This window comes from Gymnoscopelus braueri, assembly GCF_963280865.1.
Source record: "Gymnoscopelus braueri genome assembly, chromosome: 19".
NCBI classification, from domain to species: domain Eukaryota; kingdom Metazoa; phylum Chordata; class Actinopteri; order Myctophiformes; family Myctophidae; genus Gymnoscopelus; species Gymnoscopelus braueri.
In genome coordinates this window covers 24570329-24575328 of record NC_137621.1, presented here as the reverse complement: position 1 = coordinate 24575328, position 5000 = coordinate 24570329, and positions in this window count along the sequence as shown.

The following is a 5000-nucleotide window of genomic DNA, read 5'->3' as shown; positions in this document are numbered from 1 at the left end:
CCACTGTGTTTTAAGTACAGTATCTACCGCAAGGTCCACACCTGCGTCGTCACACCCTTGTGCACCAGTGCTGTACTTAGTACCACCGCGAGGGCATCAGTAACCTTGTAGATTATTACAGTCAAGAGACAAAGTGAAGCCATTTATTGCCTTCAATATTAAGCACCGACATGACTCACATTTATTCCTTTCCTGATGCATCTTTGACCGTCACTGACAAGTCTGTAGAGCTGGTGCTGAGGCGTCAGCCTGAAAATGGACAATGCCAGTGTAGTGATTAAAACACATCAAATAAAATATTATAAACGTGCAATCAAAGGTTCATGACTGTTGTCATTTTTTATTAAACATAATAAATACAATATGTAAAAAATAAACTACTAACAAGCAAATAGTAAACTTTTCCCACAATTATACACAGGAACTTCAAACTTTTGCATACACAAACTTGACATGCAGGGGAAAGTGGTCGTTTTAGTAATACAACACCTCTGACTGCATCAACTCAATGATGTATTTGCTGTACAACACAGTAACACTCTACTATACTGTACTACTGCAGTGGTTCTCAACCTGTGGGTCCACATGATTTTGGGGGGGTCTGCAGATGACAGTGAAGTGACAATTTAAGTACTTTTAAGACCTTTGAAATACCTTTAAAAAAAACATTAAAAAGGACCATTACTGCATCGAAAGTAATCAACAAACTACACTATAAAAAATTGTCAAACATTGGCCAAATTGTCAAATAATATAAGAAAGAGGCAAAAGTTTAGAAAATTGCTGATCTACAAGCTCACAACGCCTCGCAACACAAGGCGTTGTGAGCTTGTAGATCGGCGTTGTGAGCCTGTAGATCTGCTATTTTCACATTATTTATCTGCGGAACCGAGTCAAAGTAAATGTAATGCCTCAACTCTTACAATTCCAAGTGCTTGTCAGGTCGAGGGGTCCCCAGTTCAAATATGATTATTTTGCGGGGTCACGGCCTGAAAAGGTCGAGAACCTCTGCACTACTGTACCACCACACCCACTCTGTCATGATTCCAGCTGGAGATAGAGCCTGTTAGGGCATGTTGGGAAAGACCCAGAGAAATGTGGATGGTTAACATTCCTCACCGCAGACACACACACCTACAGAACACCCCCCCCCCGCACACACACACACACACACACACACACACACACACACACACACACACACACACACACACACACACACACACACACACACACACACACACACACACACACACACACACGAGGACATGCTATACAAATGTGCAACTATGCATTGGTGTGGCACCACTCACATATACTTTGTTTATGTGAGTTTAACGGAGTAACTTGATGAGTCATCTCTATCCACTGTGCTTGGTCTGCTGTGTGGAATGAGAGTCGCCTCCGTGTTCCCTGTCTCTGCATTACAGCGGCTGACACTCGTACAACAGTTAATTACAGTCTTACACAGAGCTTAAAGTCATAATGAAAACCTCGACAACGCAACATAATGGCAATATTAACCAGTCTGCCACACACACACACACACACACACACACACACACACACACACACACACACACACACACACACACACACACACACACACACACACACACACACACACACACACACACAGTCACACACACACACACACACACACACACACACACACACGCACGCACACACACACTGGGGGAACGCAGTGTAATTGATTTCTGACACTCACAAGGACACTCACACTCTCTCTTATTGTAAGTCATGTCTCCAGCCAAAGCAACTTTACAAGCCTGCAGAGGAATCTATTCTCGCCCAGAAGACAGGTTCATAATGCTCATATTTCAACCTCAGCACATCTTGAAAAGAGCGCGACTGAATGGGTGTTCCACACTGCTGAACCCAGCCGAGCGTCTTCTCTCGCCTGCCTGGGTTGGCATCCCACAGTTACTGCTTGAACTGTGCTGGGAAAAAGGCATACAGCGGCACACGAGACGGAACACTATCTTCACACAAAGGCCCACTCATTTCATCTCAATAGAATTAAGTCTGCCGGATAGGGATAAGATTGGAGTGCACCGGCGTTCATTATGTTGCATCGAAAAATGGGTACAAGTTCACTAGTGTTGCCGCTCAGTGACTGGATCAAACTCTGCATAGCCCCGCAGAGCTGCTGAAGTGTATCAGTGACGCCCTACTGTCCTGCTTCACCCGTCCAATTTTGCCGAGCTACAGGGTATCACCTTGCCAGAATCAGGAGAGGCGGAGGGACAGTAAATTACATGAACAAGCGTGGACATTTTCTCTTTGTTCTTTTTAACGGGGCTTTCCTTTTAGCCCATTAAGACCTGAGGCCTATTCTACGAATGCCTTCTAAACCAGTAGTTCTCGCTCTTTCGAGATTTTTCAAAAAATGTTTCGAAAGTAGCAGATGTACAAGCTCGCAGTGCGGCACGAAGTGACGCGCTGTGAGCTTGTATATCTGCTGTTTTTGAATATAGCGAACGCTAAAATCTAAAATGACAGCGTTGCTTTCCCGGTTTTAATGGATTAAGTCATTTATTTTTGCAATTGAACACATCAGAGGTTGTATCAGTGGTCCCCCGCGTCTCCTCATCACAGACCCCCAGCTTACCCAGGCACCAGTATGCATACTACTACCTCTTAGGGCCGCAACTATCCATTCTTTTCTTAGCCATTATTCTATCGATTACATTTTTTATTAATCGAATAATCAAGAAGCATGTTTTTCTAATAATTGCCATAATAAAAAAATCAATGCATTTGTTCCCCTTGCTCTTAAAGGGCCAAGCAGCTCTCTCACGTTGCTTTGGCTCATTTAGGTCACATCACAGGAAGCTAATGGGCATTAAATGCTAAATGCCGTCTGCTTTGACCCTTTCAGGAACCCTCCAATCCTCATTAAGAAAGGTGAGAGTCTGTTAAGGAATGGTGGCAATGGCAAATATGATGTCCTGCAGTGACGGCGCAGACACACACACACACACACACACGCGCACGCAACCACGCACGCACACACGCACACACACACACAGTACACACATGCAATAATGTCCATGCCTACACAGTGGTCATTTATAACATTTGTAACTAAGAGTTATGGGTCCATTTGGCTACATTTGTACACTCAGAGTTAATGCACAGCATCTAACAACGATGCGAGTAACAGCTGCTCATGCAAGTAATGGAGTGAACTGTGAAATGAACAGGAAGGTAGATAGCCAGTGAGGTTATCAGAGGCATGAACGCATGACTGGACCAGACCTACTGGAAAAGTACGCTCAGCCAGACATAAGTTGAACCTCCCTCCCAGCTTGTCTCTCTCTCTCTCTCTCTCTCTCTCTCTCTCTCTCTCTCTCTCTCTCTCTCTCTCTCTCTCTCTCTGTGTGTGTGTGTGTGTCTGGATATGAAAATAAAAGAGCTGAGAAACAATGTATTCTGAGCAGAAACTGTACTGATGGTAATAATCTGACCCCCTTTCTTTGGGTGTAATGAGCAATTGATCATTTTGTCACCGTGGGCGCCCCTACAAACACAAAGAAATAAATGGCCTCATGTTCACTTTGTTTCCCCCAGCCATAGAGCACAGGTTATAACATCATGCTCTACTTCCCTACAGAAGATAGCATCTGCCGCAGATGAAGCCATGTTATTTTATTTTATTTTTCACTTCAGATGGTTTTTGATTCTCTTTCCCATCGTGAAAGATCTCCTTGCCAGCATGTGCCGAAGTTGATACTGATCTTACATGTTAGTTGTCCATTTTGCAATGTCTCCATGGTTGTCCGCTCACTCTGTGTGGGTTCTTTCTTCTCAGCCCACAGAAGTGTGTTGAGAAGATTACAGAGATTCTGGCTTTTGCTAAAATAGCCTCTGCTCCAAATCCAAGGTAAGGAATTTGCTGATCCTGTTTGTGCCATGTCTCACTGTAGGTTTTCCTTCCTTCCGATAGATGTGTGATGGAGTGCAGGGGAATTATATCTGTGTGTACAGGCAGCAGGCATGTACTCTAATCTGTGAGGCACACAATCCAAACGGAGTGGAGAGGAAAAACAACTTAGAGAACACAAGACCGGTATAGAAATGTTCCCAATGCCTTCCATAGTAGCCCCTTCAGAGTATGCTACTACAACCCTAACATTAGTCCAGTGAGTGTCAAGCATTCCTAGACACTACCGTTGTCCACCACCAGTGCAACGGCTGCACTCCTAGAAGGGGTGAAATAGCTTTCCCTTATCCTTGGCCTAATCCTTACCCCCCTCTTGCAATTGGACTCCTGGGGGTCACCCCTGCAGGGGACCATGGTCATTGAGCTTGTGTGTGTGTGTGTGTGTGTGTGTGTGTGTGTGTGGGGGGGAGTTATTATTAGCCTAGCTAGCTCAACCTCCACGACAGCTGTGACTGCCCTGCAAGCGTGAGTAATAAAACCCTGGTGACAAACACATGAATGCAATTTTGCCCGACATGCACCAAAATGTACATTTGCTCTAACTCGTGCACGCAACACCATCACAATAGCAATGTGCAAATAAGTTCTATAAATGCACACTTGGCCACGCGTATGCCCGGGTCTGGCGCCACACCGGCTGCTGGAGCAGCATGAGCTCTCATCTAAGAACGGAAGAGGACTTTTCCAAAGCTGGCTCTATGGAGCTCAAGTTTGTCCTTGTGGGTTTCCGTCTCGCCATGTCGCAGTGGTGGGCAGGCCAACAAAGGCTTTTGTGCGGCGGTGAGCTGAGCAACAAAGGCTACACAAACGGTGGCATTCTGTTGACGTTGACGAAAAAGGAGATTGAGAAAAGTAGAAGAGGACTAAGACAGATGAAGAATATGAGGTAGAAGGAGAAGAAAGACACTCATGGCAAATGCTTCCGAGAGGGAGAATGTCACGGCGTGAAAGAGGCCGCAGGCAAACTCACAGACAGACTGGCATTCGAGGATGAATCCTTGAAGGAGGGAGACAGAAGACGTGAGAGATGGAA